The sequence below is a fragment of the Heterodontus francisci genome, chromosome 7, assembly GCF_036365525.1.
Source record: "Heterodontus francisci isolate sHetFra1 chromosome 7, sHetFra1.hap1, whole genome shotgun sequence".
Taxonomy (NCBI): Eukaryota; Metazoa; Chordata; class Chondrichthyes; order Heterodontiformes; family Heterodontidae; genus Heterodontus; species Heterodontus francisci.
This window is the reverse complement of record NC_090377.1, coordinates 67324766-67347684: the sequence shown is the minus strand read 5'-3', so window position 1 is coordinate 67347684 and position 22919 is coordinate 67324766. Positions and strand designations below refer to the sequence as shown.

Here is a 22919-nt window from a genome sequence, read left to right as displayed (position 1 = left end):
TGGGATTTAGACTTATGCCTGCGGATTGTTAGGCCAGGCGTCTGGATTACTAATCCAGTAGTTCTTAAACATTTTTGTCAGGGCAAAAGACCTTGCAAACCAGCTACTGGCCCTACCCAACAAACTTTCGCTTGCCACTGCAAAAAAAACTCAGTTAATGGGAACTTATGACGACTCCTGCCACACACAACGGAAGTGGTCTGGTTGTGTGACATCATGAGTAGTGGGGATTGAGGCGCTGGCCTGGGGGCCTAGCATGCATCATTTGGACATCGCGTGCATTTTGCACCAGCCAATGGACCACCTCGAGGACCCTCGCAGACTACTCTGAGAACCACTGTACTAGTCCAGTAACATGACCACTATGATGCTTACCTTAGTGATTGCCTGCATCTTAGGGCAACTCCATTCATTTGATGGGTTTAAGCGAGTTATTCCAGAACGTCCAAACTCAGGAAAATATTGAAAAGTCCGGATGAAGCTCAAGACTAAGTTGTCGAAAATTAAATACTAGAGTCAAACTAAACTTGTTCTAAACCTACTTCCTTCTCAACTTAACCAAGCAGTAATTGTCAGGGCAAATTAGTTACACGTGTATCAAGATACTATGTGATCCCACTATTTTGCAGTCTTTGTGTTCTTTTAAGTTCTTAGTAAAACAAATGTTATATTCCCAAAGTCAGGAAGAATTGGTGTCTTTGTTAATCTGATAGTTTCAGATATGCTGTTTATGACAAATTTAGCTGACCAAACACAAGACAATCTAAGCCACAGCAATGTGTCTGGAATGTGTATGGGGGGTGGTCAAAGTAATTGTAGCTTGCTAAAGCGGAGAGATGTCTAAAAATGGCAAAAAAAAACATGTAATTCACAGCAAAAATATTGCTTCTACTTATTCTCGCAATTCTCTGATGCCAGAAGAAAGGGGGGAAATATTATTGGAATGCTTTAATGCTTGCAAGTTTCCAGCCACTGTGAAATGCCTATGTAAATCATGATGGTATTTAAACCTGCTCACTCCACTGGAGACATTCCAGCTGACTCTCTGAGTTATAAATAATGCTATTAAGGCATTGAATTGGCAGAGCATTTTGTGACCATTTAAAATTGGATATTGTGCCGTTTCTGCAAAAAAAAAACATGCACTTTTTTTTTACTGCATTCCTAAGAATGAAAGGTAAAAGGTTGAAATTGAGGATAACGAATTTATGCAGAAGGTCAAAACACAGGTATGCTCAGAGCTCAAGAGTCTAGCACCTGCTCAGAGCCAACCCAGTAACCATGTTTCATACCCAGCACTTAAACTTCCATGTCTGCAGATACCTACCCTTGCCTCCTCTATTTCACAAGAGAGAGAGTCTGATCAGGTTATCTACTGGAACTGGACCTGCAGCAGCAGGCAAGTTCCAGTACCAAGACACCTCTACCCATTTCAGCAAAAAGGTCACCACAGCACTGAACTTTAATGGAACTAAATCTTTTCAAGCCACCCATCTGCCCACTTTTAAAACTATGGTGTTGATATGACTGGCCAGATAAGTTTTTGGTCACCAGTGACCCCTAGAATGTTGAGGATGGTGCCATTGAAGGTTAAGAGGAAGTAGGTTGGTCTTTTCTAGTTGGAGATGGTCATACCAGTTACTTGGCAGCCCAAGCTTGGATGCTGCTCAGGTCTTGCCATAGACTGGTATGTGCTCCTTTAGAGAAGTGGTGAATAGAGCTCATCACTATAAAATTGTCAGTGAACAGCCCCACTTATGCCTTGTAATGGAGAGGAAGTAATTTATGAAGCAGTTGAAGATAGTTGGGCAAAAGATACTTTCTTGAGAACTTCTGGAATTTTTGGCCTCCAGTAGCTGCGGCGACTGAAGAGGCTCCTGCACCTGTGTAGGAAACCCACAGACAGCTAGGGCCCTCCAGGCCTCAGGCACCAAAGATGCCCACCAAAATCACCCCCAGCTATAAGGGCAACACATTCAGCAGCCTACACCTCGGTTATCAGCGCAGAGGGAACACTTTGTAGAAGCTCACGGAAGCAGGTGAGGAAGAGCACCTAAACACACTTGGGGTTTCATAGGTGCGTTCAACTTGGTCTGTTATTGAGTATTGCAAACGTTTAAATAAATGCAGGTCACTTTCATTACTGAGATTCTTGCATACTTTCCCTGCTGCTCTGTTTGATGCCACCTTCACGCGTGCTCCCTCAATGGGCTACCAACGCAGGGCAGGCTGCATATGGTCACATTTCCAGCTATGTGTGTGCACCTAGTGAGCCTGGGCACAAGGCGCAGGAGTACAATAGAAAAGGTGACACGCGGAATACTGTGAGGGGAGTCCTTATTTAGGTCACTTGGAATGGACATCATGGTAGCAGAAACTGGGTTTGTAGGAGATTGTCCCGAACCTCCATTGTGGGTTTCTCAATGGTTCTCACCTCCGCTATAAGGACTTCGCCATCCCGCGTTGTCTGCTTGGCCTTTGAACACCAGTCCTCATCTGATGAGGACTGGTGTTCAATCAGGTCCTCTTGATGAAAGGCTTCCCCCCTCTGCAGTGCTGGAGATCGTACAGAGCACAGCAGACCACCACAAGAGAAATCCTTACTGGGACATACTGCAGGACTCCACTGGATCGATTGAGGCACTGGAATCTCATCTTCAGCAACCCAATGGCCTGCTTGGGTCAACCTGTGGCAGGTGTTGTACCTCCCCTCTGCTACAGTGAGAGGGTTCCTAACAGGTGTGCTGAGCCATATCTTCAATGGGTACCCCTTGTCCCTGCAAATCCATCCCTGAAGATGAGCAGGGAACCAAAAAGTATGTGGAACCTGGGACTGTCAAAGTATGTAGGCATTGTGGCTTCTTCGCAGGAAGCGGGTACCTGCCTACAGGAAACACTTTCAGTGGTCACAGACCAATTAGATGTTGATAGAATGGAAGCCCTTTCTGTTCACAAACGCTGCTGGCTGCCTTGTGGGAGCCTTGATGGCCACATGCATGCAATGGATGACACCTTGCTGCTGGGGGAATCCAGCAATGGCCCTGAAGCGGATGGCCCTCTTGGCCCGACTGTCAGGGTTGGTATGGTGCAGCGCATAGTCACTGGCCCTTTGCAATAAAGGCATTGGTCACCTCTGATGTAGTGGTGGGTTCCTGCCTAGGACACCCTACACATGTCCCCAGTGGATCCCTGGAAAGAACCAGAGACATATCAGTTGAGTGCCACGGTGATCTTCAAGCACATGGGCATTGATTTTCCAAAGCCCATAGGTGGCAGCTCATTCTGCAGCATGGTGCATAAGTTGGTGATGGCCTCCCTGGGGAGCAGCAGTCTTCACTGACACTACCGCTTGGACATTTGGAAGTAGCCGAGGTGAGACCAGTACACACTCTGCCACAGATAGGCTCTTCTTGCCGCGGCAGGCTGCTGTGGCTTCCCTCATTGATCTTCAGCTTGCCCAGCCGCCACCTGGCCCTGCCTCCCCGAGTCTTGCACAGCACGGGGATCTGCAAAGACTGGGTGTATGAGACTTATGCCAGCTAGTTGCTCCCCCTCCTGTGCACGGTCCCTGGATACAGCACCTTGCCTTTGGAATATTCCCCTTGCCACTCCCCTCTGAACAAAGGCTAATGTCAGTCAGTGCTCACCTTTGCAGAGAGCCCACCACCTGAAACTCTGCCCACTTGCCTCAAGGACTACAACACCTGTGCCCACTCTTGGCTCAAGGGCTGCACCACTGTTGGGAAATGACCACTGCACCACCCATTCCCTTTCCTGTACACATCCAATGCTCCCCATGGCTGCCTTCCCAGGGCAGCACTGAAGCCTCGTCAGTGCTTGCCACCTTGAAACTACTGGGGATATGAAGGCACATGATCCCAGTGCACAGTTCTCTAAATTGGGAACCCCCAATAAAACCCAAGTCAGGCTGTTGCAAATACTTAAAAACACCTCTTCCGCAATTGTAATTCCAGTTCTGCCACATTGTATCAGCAATTTCCCACCACTGACGAAATCCAGAACCAACGTCACAATATCGGGTTTGCAGGGGAGTGCGTCCCCTCCCATTTTTCGGTCTCCCACACCTTCAATCCCGCTCCTACTGGCTGGATAAAATTCAGCCCATTATCCCTCCTCATCCTCTCTCCAGCCTAGTGTGATCAAACATGTAATTGTCATCCAGCACCTCTCCTCAGTGACTAGGCCCTTTTTTGGTTCCACTAGTAACTATTCAGTTATAACCAGAACATCTCTTGCTAAGACTTCTTCCCTGCACTGACCTCAGGCATCACACATGGATTTATCCTTGTCCCCACTTCACTCTGCCCCTTGGCAAAGTCACTTGTAGATTATAGCGTCAACTTCTACATATATGCTCTTCACATGCAGCTATTTCCCAATCACCTCTTTTGACTTCTCCACAATCTGTGTTGTCAGATTGCTTGTCCAAGCTCCAGGCTTGCATCAGCCCCAATTTCAGTTAATTAGGAAGACAGAAGCCATCGTCTTTGGCTCCTGCCATATCCTCACCACCAACTGCATTTGCAATACTTCCACCCTAGCCACCGGCTCAGGCTGAAGCAAACTCAGCATTTTATTTGACATCCAGCTAAGTTTCCGGGTCCACATTCCAAAGGACTTACTCCCATTTTTGTAACTGCTTGCTTCTGTTCCATCTCAGCCACTTTGCTGCTGACACCCTTTTCACTGCCCTCATCATCTCCAGATGCCATTACTCCAAGCTCTCCTGGTTGGCCACCCATCCTCTGGAGACTTCAGCTCATCCAAAAAACTCTGCTGCCCGTAACCTATCCCACCTCAAGTCCCACTCATCACCCCTATCCTCACTGGCCTTCAATCTTCTAATAGCTCAAATTTAAAATAAAATATTCATTGTGCTCAGTTTTTCTTATGCCTCAGTAAAGCATCCTGGCTTCTACATTTAAGGCAATGTAAATACAAGTTATTATGGCTAAAGATATTTTTAGTTTGGATTCTGTTTGAAAATAGCAAACAGACATTTAGACATTGTTGAAAAAGTGGTTTAGGATGAAGATTTTATTCATACAAGTATTCCACACAAATTATTTATAAAAAAATCAATTAACAAGTATTAGTACCAACTTAGTTATACTGTTACAACACAATGTTTTCTATATACACTGCCCATTCAGCACTCCCTCTGTCCTTTTGGCAAGCAGTTACAATTCGAAATGATTAGAAACATGGTAGTGCTCCACTGCTGAATCTAATGTGCAATGCTGAACTGGACGTAGAAAGAAAAGTTGAAGAAATCCAGATGATTCAGTGCTAATGATCTGCAAAGCTTGCATCAGTAACCTGGTATATGGTTATCTTTAAGCTTCTTTATATACAAGTAGGAGGTGAACATCCCAATAACCTAGACAGAGAAAAAGATGACTTCTTTAAATCATATTAAAAAAATCCTTTACTACACTAAGTTTATACCAACAACCATGTACTCAACTAACACAAAAACATAAGAAATAGGTGGAGTAATACAAACAGCCCCTCAAACCTGGTCCACCATTCAATAAGATCCTGGCTGATCTTTGACATCAACTCCATGTTCCTGCCTGAACCCCATATTTCTCGATTCCCTTAAAGTTCAAAAATTTCTCAGGTCTTGAATATACGCAATGACAGAGCATCCACAGCCCTCTGGGATAGAGAATTCCAAAAATTTACAATCCTGACTGAATAAATTCTTCCTCATCAGTCCTAAATGGCCAACCCCTTATCCTGAGACTCTGTCCCCTAGTTCCAGACTCTCCAGCCAGGGGAAACAACCTCTCAGCATCTTATACATTTCAATGAGATCAGCTCTCGTTCTTCTGCACTCCAGAGAGTATAGGCCCATTCTACTCAACCGCTCATCATATGACATCCCTCTCATCTCCAGGAACCAATCTAGTGAACCTTCACTGTACTGCCTCCAAGGCAATTATATCCATCCTTAGATATGGAGAGCATAACTGCACACTGTACTCCAGGCATGATCTCACCAAAGCCCTGTTAGAATTGTAGCAAGACTTCCTTGCTCTTGTGCTCCAGTTCCCTTACAATAAAGGCCAACATGCCATTTGCCTTCCTAATTGCTTGCTGTACCTGCATGCTAACTTTGTTTCTTGTACAAGGACCCCAAATCTCTCTGGACACCAACATTTAAGTTTCTCACCATTTAAAAAATATTCTGATTTTCTATTCTTCCTACCAAAGTGAATAATCTCATTATACTCCAAATTGTAAACGTGACATCAGCAAGGCATGTTTACTCTATGGTACTTTTACATTTAATAACTGCAGCAAAAACAAAGTGCAGTTCTCTCACTGTTGGCTGCCATTGGAAATGTAAATTGCCCAACCTACTTTGTACAAACCCACTTTTACATGGGCCTTCCAAGGTGCTACCTTCTTTGCTTGTTCTGCTTCTGCCATGGACTAATGTAAATATAAAATGGAGAGAGGTTGATAAAACACATTCTCCCAAAATTCACAACTCAAAAGTCAAATAGTCACATCCAAGTAAAACATGTTGGGTATTTTAAAAAAGTGCACCTGCTCGGTCTAGCAACATCTCATTACAGATTTGGTTTGTGAGGCACATCATGTCACCTCAATAGTTATTTAAAATACATACATCACATGCCAGATTTTAAGTGGCACTTTGCAGCTGATTTTGGTCTCCTGGCTTAAATCCAGAAGGTGTCAAGATGAAAGATACAGTCCAGTCAAGTTGGTGGGAGACCTGGCCTATTCTGTCACATCATTCATTTGCACCAGTTAAGACAGCTGTCAGTGCAAAATGTGCTTACCATAGATTATGACAGGCTTAGGCAGAGAAAAGCTATTCCCATTAGCTGATGGTACAAAGACTAGGGCACACAGATTGAAGACTTTGGGCAAGAGATGCAGGGGGAATGTGAGAAACAATTTTAAAAAAAAAATACGAGTGGTAATGACCTGGAACTCACTGCCCATGAGGGTTGTGGAAGCAAAGATGATGAATGATTTCAAAAGGAAATTGGATGGGCACTTGAAGGAAATATGTTTGCAGAGCTATGGGGAACAAGTGGGGGAGTGGGACTGATTGGATTAGTTCGTGGAGAGTGGGCATGGACTCAATGCTAAGTTGCACAGAAGCTCGATAAAGGAATATCTCTGGGCAGCTCCAGCTCCCTGTCAATAAAGGTTAGCAATGCCAATTCAAGATTTCCTACAACCCATAGATTATTGGATGGTCTAGAAAGTTTGGTTATTGAGATAGACAGATCCAGAAATTACTTTGGCAATTTCTATGCACCTTCTATTGGCTTACACACAAGACTCTTGTTCATTTCTGATTGGAGCTCTGCACAACAGAGCATCCCTCTCATCCTGCTTCATCACCCTCACACCCTCTCCCCAGAAACTGACACGACATAGGTAGAACCAAATATCACTACCTTCCAAGCACAATTGCCAAAGTAACCAACATGGCTCATATGTCCTTACCTGTGCGAATGCAAAGCCAACACCAGTTCCTCGAATAATTGAAAAATGCTCTTCAACCCATGCTGCCATCATTCCAGTACAGCCCTGAATATACCCATAGACAATACAGATTTGAAAACAAATCAAAGAAAGAGCGTCATATTATTTAGTTTGCATGTAATTGAGCAAAGCACTGCATATGGTTTCTAAAACTTTGCACCATCAATACAAATGTGCCATTTTGTGACAGACTCTTACCACAGTATGGATATTTGCTGTTTGATAGGAAACATTTCTTCCACAAGACTCTGAGATATTGATACAGCAGCTCGATGGAACAGACAGAGTGGCCTGACCAAATGTTGTCTTAAACCAGTCTGTGTAATTGTTAGAACCACAACAATGAAACTGTGAGACAGAAGGAACATTCAAATAAGTCTAACACTGGAAATAAACAAACATTTCTCTACATGCAGTGACACTGATGCTTTGCAGTGATCTGAAGTGGTCGCAGGCACACATTAACATGACCTGGAGTTACACACAGCTGACAGTATAACTGATCTGCCAAATTTCCATTACACTTGACAGATACTGGCCATAGACTTAAGTTACTACTGAACATTTTTGGGGTGTATAATGCGCCAAAGATTTGCACACAAAAGTCTGAAAATCTATTACATAGACAAAATTTTCTAATTTGTCAAGGTTATGTTATTGTTATGTATTTTGTTCTTATGAACAAAGATTTGGGAATTAATTCGTTCTAATGTCGAGTAAGATGATTTTATGGTTTTCCGTGTGAATTTGCCCTGTAAAGAGTTGTTTCCTTGAAAAAAGGAGTTAAGAACTGGCAGGCCTTGACATTTCAGGCAGTGTCCTCTGCCCTTTGAGGCCTGCCAGTTGTTCTAAGAACCGCTTTTTCCAATCAATTGCTCTTTACAGGACAAATTCAAATGGTGGAAAACCATAAAATCATTTTACTCAACATTACCACTGTCATCATGAAAACCTTCAAACAATTTTTAAATTAGTTCTAATTCTAAAGTTGATCTCTATACTTATGGCAATTCAAGCTTATAGAATAGCTCAGATTTTGTGGTCAGCAGTGAAGTAATGACATTTGCCCTTCATGTTGCTGACAGCTCCCATAAGAGTTTTCAGTCTTTTGAGTGAAGACTTGCTCTAAACGAGTGTCTGATGGATTGTGGCACCCTCTACGACAATCAGTGGCATCTGAGCCAGATAATAAATGAGACTCTTAAAATCAGATAGAAGAATCCTTAGAGACATGCAGAGCCTAAATGCAGAAATGTAAATTGGATTTAAATCCTATACAGAAAGCAAAATAAAGATTGAAAAAAGCAGAATAGATTAAGAGATGAAAAATAGACAAAGTAATTTAAAAAAAAATGTCCAGCACTATTAACTTCTGGGGGAATAAGACTTCATGCTTATAGATACATTTTCAAGGCCAGAGAGAATGTTTGGCAGTGATTATCACTTGCCACACTGTTAAAAATTCAATTACTTTTGAATTCACCAGTCCCAACCTTGCAACATTTTGAGTGTGGGGGTGGGGTGTGGTCATTAGGGTTCTTGCCCAACTTCACACCAGTGCATTAATTTCAGTGTTGAGTCTTAATGGCAAAATCTGATAATGCACCCTAAGGAGTGGCAGGGGTATCTGAGAGCAACTTACAAATTTAACTGCATGGACTCCAGACGTTGCTGTTAATTTACTACATTATGGTTAGCCTCGCAATTATCTCTGCAAAACCTGGACCATTTTCAGAGCTCAAAAAGAGGCATAGGATTTAGAGTATTTATTTTGTATAATAATAGGACTTCATCCAAATTAGTAGTGCTCTGATTCACTTGTATAGATCAATGGTGAAGTGATTGGCAGATAAGCAAATATTTTTGCAGATCGCTTTTCTGGATTAAAGGCACATTTTCATTTCTGTTTGGTTTTATTAATGAACACAACAGTTAACTTTTGTGCTCTGCTAGGTCAGGTACCTATAGCCACTCAAACTAACTGACTAGAGCTGTCCCAGCACAACCTTGAACCAATATTTCATACATAGCATTTTATTTTTTGAGAGTGCAGTTGAATTCTGTGCAATTATTACACAGTATTCATCACACGCACGCACAAATTTGGGCTCCTTTCCTGCTCCCAAAAGTACAAATGTACATGTAAATGGATCAAGTACTGTTTTCATAAGCAGAGTCCCTCATGAATTGAAACTTTGCTCAAATTATACAGAAAATAAAGACACAGGTCTGAAAATTAACGGATCACAGTAAATTGCTCACTGGCAAATGTGAGAATCACATTCTTCAGTCACCTTAACTAATGAGAAACATCAGCCCATTTTATTACAAGCAAAATTACTGCTCAAAGTTTATTTACAAATGCAATCTACAGAAGCAAAAAGACCACGAACTATAGAACGGCACAACTTTTCAAAAAGTTGCCTCTTGCTATCCATGGCAAGCATTAGTTCATTTGGATGAAAACAGTTGAGTTGAGTATAAATTAAAAGAAATATATAGAGTGTTTTGGAAATCTTAATGAAAAATAGAAAAATGTTGGAAATAGACAGCACCCCCAACCACCAGCAGAAAAGAAAATGCAAGCTATTGCTAAGGTCTTTAAGTCAAAGTGCAGTCAGGAGTTGCAAGTACTCAGGAAAAAGACAGCTATTTTTGAAGTTTGTATTGAGCACGGTTGATACAATTCAAGACATTAATTGGAAGTCAGAGTACAAATGGAAGGGATAAAGCAGCAAGCCATAGGAAGGACAGGGTCAAACCTATGGACTTAAAGTCTAAACACTTTGCGAAACATCTCAAGATAAATACAACTCCATATCTGGTGTCCCTGCATTCACTCCAACCTCTCAAATAATGAGTTCCCTTTCTCATCTTCCACCTAGTCAGCTCCATATTAAACAAATTTGTTGCCCTTCCCTGAATCACTGCAGTGCATGTGGTGTAGGTACACCCACAGTGCTCTTAAGAACAACACAGGTCCTTGACCCAGTGACAGTGAAGAAATGATGTAGTTCCAAATCAGGATAGTGTGGGGCTTGGAGAGGAATCTTACAGGTGGTGGGGTTCCCATGCATCTGCTGCCCTTGTCTTTCTAGGTGGTGGAGGTCGCAGGTTTTGAAAGTGCTGTCAAAGGAGGCTTGACAAGTTGCTGCAGTGAATCTTGTAGATGGTACACACTGCTGCCACTGTGAGTCAGTGGTGAAGGGAATGAATGTTGAAGGTGGTGGACGGGGTGCCAATCAAGCGGGCTGTTTGGTAATGGATGGTGTCGAGCTTCTTGAGTGTTGTCGGAGCTGCACCCATCCAAGCAAGTGGAGAGTATTCCATCATACTCCTGACTTGTGCCTTGTAGATGGTGGACAGGCACTGGGGAGTCAGGAGTGGAGTTACTTGCCACAGAATTCCCAGTCTCTGACCTGCTCTTGTAGCCACAGTATTTATGTAGCTGGTCCAGTTCAGTTTCTAGTCAATGGTAATCCCCCCCAGGATGTTGATAGTGGGGGATTCAGTGATGGTAATGCCATTGATCATCAAGGGGAGATGGTTAGATTCTCTCTTGTTGGAGATGGTAATTGCCTGGGACTTAAGTGGCAAGTAACATTTGCACCACACATCAGCCCAAGCCTGGATATTGTCCAGGTTTTGCTGCATCTGGACATGGACTGCTTCATTATCCGAGAGTCACCAATGGTGCTGGACATTGTGCAGCGAACATCCCAACTTCTGAACTTATGATGGAGCGAAAGTCAGTCATTTACAGGGCAAAAGGAGGCCACCATTGATAAAGCAGCAGAAGATGGTTGGGCCTAAGACACTACCCTGAGGAACTCCTGCAGTAATGTCCTGGAACTGATGATAGACCTCCAACAACCATCTTCCTTTGTGCAAGGTAGAACTCCAACCTGAGAGTTTGTGCCAATTCCCATTGACTCAAGTTTTGCTAGGGCTCCTTGATGCCATACTCTGTCAAATGCTGCCTTAATGTCAAGGGCAGTCATTCACACCTCACCTCTGGCGTTCAGCCCTTTTGTCCATGTTTGAACCAAAGCTGTAATGAGATCAGGAGCTGAGTGGCCCTAGCAGAACCCAAACTGAACTTCAGTGAGCAGATTAGTGCGGAGCAAGTGCCACTTGATAGCACTGGCGATGACCCCTTCCATTACTTTGATGATCGAGAGTAGACTGATAGGGTGATAATTGGCCTGGTAGTTTTGTCTTATAGTTTCACCAAGCTGACCTTATTTTCCAGCATGCCTGGTGCTACCCCTGGCATGCCCTCCTGGCCTCTTCATTAAACCAAGGTTGGTCCCTGGCTTGATGGTAATGGTGGAGTGGGGGATATGCCAGGCCATGAGGTTACAGATTGTGGTCAAGACTCCCAGGACAACTCCGTCCTGACTATATACGACTGTGCTGCCACCTCTGGTGGGTCTGTCCTGCTGGTGAGATAGGACATATCCAAGGATGATGGTGGTGTCTGGGACATTGTCTGTAAAGTATGATTCCTTAGGATATGACTACCCCTCAATGAAGAGTCTAATTTGTTCACAAGTCATTACCCCATTTGGAATGTTTTGTTTCAACAGACTACCTTTTTGTATCACGTCAGCACCTGTAATATTCCAAAGGACATCAAGCATTCTAAAAAGGACTGGATGGAGTTATATGCCATTTGGATGATGTCCCGATTCATGGATCCACTCAGACAGAACGAGAACAGTGTTGCTATGCTTAGAGAAAGCAGGACTCAATAACAAATGTGAGTTCTTGCAGCTGTCAAATTCCTTGGACATATTATAAACAAAGAACAATACAGCACAGGAACAGGCCATTCGGCCCTCCAAGCCTACGCCAATCTTGATGCCTGCCTAAACTAAAACCTTCTGCACTTCCGGGGTCCGTATCCCTCTATTCCCATCCTATTCATGTATTTGTCAAGATGCCTCAAACGTCTCTATGGTACCTGCTTCCACCACCTTCCCCAAGCACTCACCACCCTCTGTGTAAAGAACTTGCCTCGCACATCCCCTCTAACCTTAAACCCATGTCCCCTAGTAACTGACTCTTCCACCCTGGGAAAAAGCTTCTGACTATCCACTCTGTCCATGCCGCTCATAACTTTGTAAACCTCCAGCATGTTGTCCCTCCACCTCCATCGTTCTAGTGAAAACAGTTTATCCAACCTCTCCTCATAGCTAATGCCCTCCAGACCAGGCAACATCCTGGTAAACCTCTTCTGTACCTTCTCAAAAGCCTCCACGTCCTTCTGGTAGTGTGGCGACCAGAATTGCACGCAATATTCTAAGTGTGGCCTAACTAAAAATTCTGTACAGCTGCAGCATGACTTGCCTATTTTTATACTCTATGCCCTGACTGATGAAGGCAAGCATGCTGTATGCCTTCTTGACTACCTTATCCACCTGCGTTGCCACTTTCAGTGACCTGTGGACCTGTACGCCCAGATCTCTCTGCCTGTCAATACTCCCAAGGGTTCTGCCATTTACTGTATACTTCTCACCTGCATTAGATCTTCCAAAATGCATTACCTCACATTTGTCCGGATTAAACTCCATCTGCCATTTCTCCACCCAAGTCTCCAACCGATCTATATCCTGCTGTATCCTCTGCCAATCCTCATCACTGTCCGCAACTCCACCAACCTTTGTGTTGTCCGCAAACTTACTAATCAGACCAGCTACATTTTCCTCCAAATCATTTATATATAATACAAACAGCAATGGTCCCAGCACTGATCCCTGCGGAACATCACTGGTCACATCCCTCCATTCAGAAAAGCACCCTTCCACGGCTACCCTTTGTCTTCTATGACTGAGCCAGTTCTGTATCCATCTTGCCAAGTCCCCTCTGACTTCACCTTTTGTATCAGTCTGCTATGAGGGACCTTGTCAAAGGCTTTACTAAAGTCCATATAGATAACATCCACTGCCCTACCTTAATCAATCATCTTAGTCACTTCCTCAAAAAACACAATCAAATTAGTGAGACACGACCTCCCCTTCACAAAACCATGCTGCCTTTCGCTAATAAGTCCATTTGTTTCCAAATGGGAGTAAATCCTGTCCCGAAGAATCCTCTCTAATAATTTCCCTACCACTGATGTAAGGCTCACCGGCCTATTATTTCCTGGATTATCCTTGCTACCCTTCTTAAACAAAGGAACAACATTGGCTATTCTCCAGTCCTCTGGGACCTCACCTGTAGCCAATGAGGATACAAAGATTTCTGTCAAGTGCCCAGCAATTTCTTCCCTTGCCTCCCTCAGTATTCTGGGGTAGATCCATCAGGCCCTGGGGACTTATCTACCTTAATGCTTTGCAAGACACCCAACACCTCCTCCTTTTTGATAATGAGATGACTGAGACTATCTACACTCCCTTCCATACGCTCATCATCCAAGTCCTTCTCCTTGGTGAATACTGATGCAAAGTACTCATTTAGTACCTCGCCCATTTCCTCTGGCTCCACACATAGATTCCCTTCTCTGTCCCTGAGTGGTCCAACCCTTTCCCTGGTTACCCTCTTGCTCTTTATATACGTATAAAAAGCCTTGGGATTTCCCTTAATCCTGTTTGCCAATGACTTCTCATAACCCCTTTTAGCCCTCCTGACTCCTTGCTTAAGTTCCTTCCTACTGTCTTTATATTCCTCAAAGGATTCATCTGTTCCTAGCCTTCCAGCCATTATGAATGCTTCCTTTTTCTTTTTGACGAGGCTCACAATATCCCGTGTTATCCAAGGTTCCCGAACCTTGCCAGACTTATCCTTCTTCCTCACAGGAACATGCTGGTCCTGGATGCTAATCAACTGACATTTGAAAGACTCCCACATGTCAGATGTTGATTTACCCTCAAACAGCCGTCCCCAATCTAAATTCTTCAGTTCCTGCCTAATATTGTTATAATTAGCCTTCTCCCAATTTAGCACCTTCACCCGAGGACTACTCTTATCCTTATCCACAAGTACCTTAAAACTTATGGAATTATGGTCACTGTTCCCGAAATGCTCCCCTACTGAAACTTCAACCACCTGGCCGGGCTCATTCCCCAATGCCAAGTCCAGTATGGCCTCATCCCTAGTTGGACTATCTACGTATTGTTTCAAGAAGCCCTCCTGGATGCTCCTTACAAATTCTGTCCCATCCAAGCCACTAGCACTAAGTGAGTCCCAGTCAATATAGGGGAAGTTAAAATCACCCACCACTGCAACCCTGTTACCTTTACATCTTTCCAAAATCTGTCTACATATCTGCTCCTCTACCTCCCGCTGGCTGTTGGGAGGCCTGTAGTAAACCCCCCAACATCGTGACTGCACCCTTCCTGTTCCTGAGCTCCACCCATATTGCCTCGCTGCATAACCCCTGAGGTGTCCTCCCGCAGTACAGCCGTGATATTCTCCTTAACCAGTAATGCAACTCCCCCACCCCTTTTACATCCCCCTCTATCCCGCCTGAAGCTTCTAAATCCTGGAACATTTAGCTGCCAATCCTGTCCTTCCCTCAACCAAGTCTCTAAGAGCAACAACATCATAGTTCCAAGTACTAATCCAAGCTCCAAGTTCATCTGCCTTACCCGTTATACTTCTTGCATTGAAACAAATGCACTTCAGACCACCAGTCCCGCTGTTCTCCGCAACATCTCCCTGCCTGCTCTTCCTCTTAGTCTTTTAATTATAGATGGATCTGGTTTAGAATTGATGAACAGAAGATGACAGCAATCAAGGAGTTTCCAGCTCCTAGGAACAAGACTGAACTCTAGGGGATTCCTGGGTATGGTAAACCAAGTTGGAAAATTTCTGCCCAACCTAGCTGTAGTCAATGAGCCACTACGTCAACTGTTGCAACAGGACAATACATGGTGCTGGGAGGAAGCACACAGATCTTTTGAGAAAATCAAAGATGTTGATATCGCCCGATGTGTTAGCTCACTGCAACCCAGAGCTACCCACCATCATCGCTGTGAATACATTTTGTACAGAACTGGGAGCTGTACTCTCAGATGGAGGATGGAAAGTACAGACCAGCTTACTGTACATTTTGTTCACTGACAGAGACTGAACACAGACATGCAGCGATAGAGAAAGCAGCATTAGCGACTACATGGGCTTGTGAAAAGCTCAGGCTACATGATCAGTCTTCACTTCAAGATAGAGACAGGCCACAAACTATTGTTAACTCTCAAAGGCAAAAGGAGTTAGCAAAGATGCCTCCATAAGTGCAACGATTCAGACTGAGAATAAGGAGGTTTGATGCAAAGACAGAATATGTTCCAGGAAAGCAGATCACAGCAGATGCTTTGTCTCGTATCCTAGTTGCAAGACCTGAACAAGGTGATGTATCCCTCATTGAAGAGGTGGAAACCTTTGCATCAGCAACAACCACAAATCTAACAACTCGGACTGAACAAAATCAAAGATACATAGAAATTTGATGAAGAATGTGCTCAAGTCAATGGATGCAGGTGTAAAACAGGTGACTGCCATATTGATTGCTTAGTCAGTGAGCATGTGCACACTCTATAGAAGTGTGCAGCCTGCCATATTGGGAAAAGCTCTTGCGTGTTGACATCTAGGATCTGCATCTCCACAGGGGTTAGTCCCTTTCCCAATAGGGGGCCTCATGCTTGCTGGAGACCACCTTTTCCAAAATTCGTGACTGAATAGGGCACCTTGCATGCTGCAGCCAGTATTCTCAGGTGCTTGGTAGCCAAACTAGTGCTCTTTAAAAAGGGACCACTACAGGCTACCTCCAAAAATGCAAGTTTAAAAAAAAAAAAATCTGCTTACAGCCTGGACTGGCCTTTGAATTGGCCCATCTTTGTTCTTTTGCTGGTCTTCCAGCGCAAAGAGTTGTCCACGACCGAATGTTGCAGACTGGCACATTCCAAGGTCCAGGACTACGTGCTGAGGGACGCACTAAAGCTTGGGGCAGCCACAGCAAAGGCTCAATGGGGAAAGACCACAGTGTAAGGTCCCCCCCACCAAGCTGAACTGAGGGGCTGGATTCATGGGAAACCCCTCGAACTGTATCGGGAAAATTTTGTGCGCTGTAAATGTAAAAATGTATATGGCATGACAATGAAATGGAAGGGTTGTGAGGCAACTCATAATTGTATAGAAGGAAACTGATCACCTTTGCACTGTTTGAATTTTTTGACTTGATGCTGTTTTAAACTGTTTGGGAATGTAATTTTTACAGATTTTTATGAATAAAGTATATTTTAGAAATTAAAAAAAAAATCTTTGTTCTTTCTGGGATTGATGCCTGCAGCTTGCCAATAGTTAATAAATATCCTGTGGTCTTGCCATTGGCTTCATTAGGTTTGTGTAAATTAGAGTATGATCCAATTTCTAAAATCAATCTGTTTGTATCTACTCTGTCCCATCCAGTCATAAATTATAAACACTTCTTCGTGTCACTGCATAATCTCCTGTGTTCCAACAAAAATAGCCACAAATTTAGTAGATCCTTCATCAGAGCACAGCTACAGCAGTGATGGAAGCTCTGCGATCAGATTCTTGATCTATTTGTAATCACTTCAGCACTCCCGCACTGTTTATAGCATTTCTTGTTCTCATTTTAAGCAGGTGCTTTTTTTTTTAAAAAACAAAATCGGCAATCTTCCATTTCCTTGAGGGCATTTCCTATGCTATTCACCACATTAGTTATTTACATGTTCTTCTGTTCCTCTATTGCCACACTGCATTGATTTCATTTCAGTTAACAGATCCCATATTTATTAAGCAGTTTGAAGGCCAGTAACCCATTAGCTTCCTCTCAGTGGTTGAGGCATTTGTTTTTTTTCTTGCTTCCCCACCCAAACACCTTTGTAGGCTGCAGGGTATCACTCAGTTCCAAGGAAAATTACAGACAATCAAATAACTTAACTTTTCTGCAGAGGATTACTGTATTTCCGGTGTTCTTTTGGTTTCTCATTCCTCAGTACAAAAACACAAGTCATATGTGAAGCACCTTGCAGCATTTTTCTACATTAATTATAACTTTCATTTATATAATGGCTTTAAAAGATACATATTTGAATAGCAGTATATCAACAGACTCTAGCAATCACTTTTTTTGGAAAAAAGCTTTCCGTTTGAAGAGACTTCTAGAACAAAGATAATTACAGCACAGGAACAGGCCCTTCGGCCCTCCAAGCCGGCGCCGATCCAGATCCTCTCTCTAAGGAGTTAAATAATGCTCTGTTGCAAAACAATTTCAATGTCATTCTCTGACTTCTTAGCCCTAAAGTTAGCACACCATTCATACATTTTCCCCTCCCCAAAAGGAGCATAAAACCAGTGTCTACTTCGTACCTGCTGGAGATTTTTTTTTTTAAAAAAAGGATCATTTGGAATTATGAACTATTACCATTTGTGGCAAAAGTATCAATACATTTACAAAGAACACATTTGCAATCTTGCTACAAATAAATACAAATACCCCATGTGGGAAATTGTGAAGAGATATATATATATCCAATCTACCACTTATTGCAGTATTTAAATTCACAGTACAATTTAAACTAATCCAACTTCTTAGCATTTGTACAAGGAGAACACCCATTTCTTGGAACAAAATCTATTATTGCACTACACTCCCAATCACTACTTAGCTTCCTTCAAGTCAGATCAATGGTGTATCAAAAAAACTGTTAAATTTAGCTATACAAGAACCAGCCTAGTCCTTAGAACAAGACTTCAGTATTATATCAGCAAATGCGATCAGATAGGTTCCCCCTTCCCAGAGCAGTTTTAAATTCCAAAAGAAAACTTATCTTAAGTGGAATGCAGACAAAATAGTTGAATAGAATTCCAGAAAACTTCAAGACACAGAAAGCCACAGGTTGTTATACAATTCAGCTATAGATGAAGCATAGAAAAACACTGAAGATTTTTTTGAACCTTGGTTTGCAGTCGATCTAGCAATGCTTCCAATTTGGACTCATCATATCCATGAAGAGACATCTCATATCCACGAATAGACTTTGCAAAATCATCGGTTATGTTACTGTAAACCTACAGAATGAAGGAAGCAAAACCCACAACATTTTACATTTTCTGAAAATGCTTCCGAGTTTCTAGCAAAAGACAACACAAATGTGAAGTTAGTGCAAAAAGAAAGGATGGGGTCAAGTATAGTAAATTTGATAGCAATCCAATAAAAATATACTGCTTTTATAAAAGCCATACTTGCCTGGCTCCTGAAGATATATGTTAACGCCTCAACAATTATTTCCACAAGACAGACCAGAATCATCAGAATCAGAAACTGCAGAAAAAGTGTTGTAATGCAATCAACTCAAAAATGACTGTACTTATATTTAATACAAGCTACATTTTCAAAGTTAGCAGCTTATTTTTGGCACTGTAGAACTACAGTTAGATTTGTGGATTATGAAATTTACAACAAGACAAGGTGGTCATTCTATTTGCTTTTTAAGAAAGCACAGGGGAATGTTCTCACGCAAGACTAAAAAGTACAAAAAATACTAAACTGCAACTGTAAAAGTGATAATCCAATGGCTCTTGAACTTTGGGGCTAAATCTCCAGGGGATTTGCCTGCTAGAACTTCAGCCATTTCCCTGGGAGACACTCCAATGCTTAAAGCTTTAATTTGAGAAGGGAATCTTGATATTACATAAGGTGCCCCAAGCAGATTACATTAATTTTTGTTTTTTTCTAAAATCATTAACAAAACACACAATCTTATTAAAATCAATGCAAAGTAGTTGTATGAGATTGCTATCCAAGGGAGAAACCAAGCTATTCAATTTAACATCTTGTATTTATTTACTGCTTTTCGCATAAAAATAGCACTTGGGTGCATTTTTCTAAGGGGTAAATCAGATAAATCTGGACAGCAAGCCATAAAGGAAAAAACAATTTAGGATGGGTGGCTAATGCTTGGGTGTTAAAAGGAGGGTTTTGAGACACAGAGACACAGAGACACAGAGACACAGAGACACAGAGACACAGAGACACAGAGACACAGAGACACAGAGACACAGAGACACAGAGACACAGAGACACAGAGACACAGAGAGCACAAAAAGGCCAAAGTTGGAGGAACACAGAGTTCTTGATTATATGAAAGGTGCTATATAAATGCAAATCTTTCACGACCACTAAACACCTCAAAGCACTTTACAGCCAATGAAATACATTTTGAAGTGTAGTCACTGTTGTAATGCATGAAATACCTTAGAAATATATAAATATGCAAAAAGATATGCAGATATCGTGCTATTCAAACGTGTTGATTGAAGCAGTTATTTAAATCTGCTTCATCCCAGCCAATTTTTTTGAAGGTATTTATCAATGTGGATAGGTGGGGAGGAAATTTTAAACATGGGTCAGCAGGTCGGGGGTTTAAAAGGACAATTAAAAAAAATGGAAATGTCAAGAAGCCAGCTCCAACCTAACTTCTGGGTTTAATTTAGGCGGGACAAGGATCAGGCAGCCAACCCAATCCCAGGAAAATGGGTTGGCATTTTAAATAAGTTAACGAGGCTGGTATCTTCAGATTTTACTGTGACCGACTGGGTTTCCCAGGTCTTGGGATTCCTTTTGGGCTAGGAAGAGCAGGAGCACTTTCTCCTACCCCGCAGCACCTCCCAAGAGCTCCTCCATCAGACCACCCCCCCACCCCCCAAAATCCAGATCAGGAATTGGACCTACTCTTCTCCAGTGCTCCCCACCTGACTGGAGGCCAAGCCTGTCAATCAGGCTGACTTCCAGGCAGGGAAACCGGTTAGTGATGTCACTTGACAGACCTTGGAGTTTCCAGCATGCTACTAGCCCCTCCCAACCTATCCCCTCCACCCACCCCACCCCACCGACCGCCAGGTCAACAAGTTAAAACTGCCCATATGTCTTGTTCAGGTTCTGAAGTTTCCAAAGACAAATATTCAGACCAGATAATGCTTCAATGTTTAATACTTCACTTACATGCTAACTAAAAAAAAAAAATAGCTTTCTAACATAATTATGTTCTAGTATAGCAGAGCACACTCATGAACTATTATTTTCAAATACTCAAGCAGCTAGATGTGTTTAATCTGTTGTACTGCTGCTTAATAAATGTACTTGGCAATTAAAGCCCAAGTCAATGTCTAGGGTAAAATTATTCTGCTGTCTTCCTAAGATGAATAGGATCATGTGGGATCACATGATAAAACCAATAGCTGAAGTAATCTGAAGAAGGTCCTCAGTTCATTCCCTAGATAGTGAGGTAAGCAGAAACATATTTTGAGGGATATAGGTGCAATGCCTCACCTACAAGGAGATTGAATCAGGGAAGCCAAAAATAAAAGTTTTAAAAACTCTAATGAAGCAATAATAGTCCAGAGGGAGAACTACAAAAGTATGTATGTATGTCACTGGTTGAGAATTCCATCAACACTTGAAATTTGTATTCAGAACATTAAGCCAATTGTCATGCAAGCCCACATCTGCCAAGAATGAGGCACATTAATTTTGCCACATGGACATTAAACTTCAAACTGTTGCTGGGAAGAGGACAAGGCCTGTTACAAGGGGTTGCCAGGCCCCTGGCTGGAGACATTTTTGCATATTAGCAGACAGTATTTGTAGACAAAGGACCATTCCCTGACCCACACAATACACAAAGCCAGAAGTGGTTATACTAGTTGGTCATGTGACTACCCTGCTGGCCAACTTGGGGAGTTTTAAATTGTAGAGAGAGTGTTTGAACTGACAGAAAACTCTTGGCTCCTGGATTGAAAAGACCTCTCCCGGCTGGCTCGCCACAGCCTCTCGTCTGCTCCCATCTCTTTCTCACGGAACTCCAAAACTCACTGAAGACACATGAACCCCAAGAGAGGTCTCTGACAGTGAACAGGTTTAAGAGGAATACTGGGCCCCAATAAAAAGCAAGATCTAACTACAATCAAGGACTCTACAGTGAGCTCAAAGACCCGTAACAAAAACTCTTCAGATATTGCCTCAAACCTTTCTACTTTCTTTTTCCTTCTGCTCTTTTCTGTCTCTATTTGCATGTGCGTATCGCGTATTCATGCTAGCGTGGGGTGCGGCATGTACCCAGTGGCATTAATCAAATTAGAATTTTAAGTTTAAGCTGAATACAATTTCATCTTTCTTCTTTAAACTTAAAGCCTGTTTGTGCTGGTTTCTTTGCCTTATAATTGGAAAGCAGTGAACAAGGATTCATCAAGGGGGAGCTCAAAACACTTAAAAATAAAACCCTGTTACAGTAAGACCAGGTGAAAGATGAAAGGGAACCCTAGACCTCTCGCACACCTGGTCATTAACACCAATATAAAGCACAATGGCATTCAGTGACTTAGTAAATAAAAGGTCAGAATTTTCATGTTCAAAAAAGTCAGCAGGTATTACAAACTGTCAAGGGAGAATATTGACAGTAGTCAATTCTCAGAGGTACAACAGCCATATTCTTGCAGGGCAATGAAAACACTAATATATTGCAGACAATAAATCACTACTCCGTGATTTCCTTTTTTTTTTAAAAAACCTAACCTGGCATAGGGGGCACAAGTTGCTTTAAGTAACTGTTGATTTTTTTAAAAATGCTATTTACTTTCAGAAAATGTACATTTCTGGGGAGGGGATGGGGATCTATTGGCATGTCAAGCTGCTACAGAAGACAGATTTTTTTTTTTTTTTAAATGCATAAAAGCTCCATGTGCCCATTTTCTTCAACCACATCCAAATTGGTCTGGGTATCAGACCCATATCAAAAGTAGGCAAGTTATAAAGTTCACATCCAAAAGTGTTGTTTTGTATGGAAAGATAAAGCACAAGAGTGGCCAGTAATATTGGTTAATTTTTTGGGGGAGAATAGCACATTGACAACAGCTCTCAAGATCAATGCAGCCAAGAATGAGCTACTTGCCTAGCTAAGAAAACCATCAGTGTCAAAAACCAACAGAGACCATCACAGCAATGGGAAGAAAGAAAGGGTTTATAAACAATCTAATACTAACATGAACTGTAGCCAAGTAAAATGTTCACTGCCAATTCGGTTTAGTTTGTAATAAGCTTCCAGCTGCTTCTGGTAAACTGTAACATGCAAACTGTACAAGCTTGTTTACTGCACTTTTTTGCACGAGTACACCCTTCACTAACAACAAGCTGGAAAAATTCAAGTCAGGCATATGTTTCTTGAGCATGAAGTCTGAAGCAGGTCTCCCTACAATGCAGATCCAGAGAAATCAAAGGGAATATATTAAATTCCATCTCTGAATGCACGCTACTTTAAAAATTAAGTTTGACTACACTAAACAATGCTCTAGAATAATGTGTCCCAGGTAGCTCATCTGGTTTTTAAGTAGTAAATATTATT

At 42.4% G+C, this 22919-nt stretch overlaps 1 long non-coding RNA gene across 1 annotated transcript; it reads right to left on the bottom strand.

Moving 5' to 3' along the window:
* Positions 1-7513: 7513 nt before the first annotated feature.
* LOC137371721 (uncharacterized) lies at positions 7514-18579 on the bottom strand. Its single transcript, XR_010975279.1, has 3 exons — positions 18478-18579; positions 7753-7902; positions 7514-7599 (listed from the first exon to the last, which is right to left on the bottom strand). It is a non-coding gene; the product is annotated as an uncharacterized lncRNA (long non-coding RNA).
* Positions 18580-22919: the final 4340 nt, after the last annotated feature.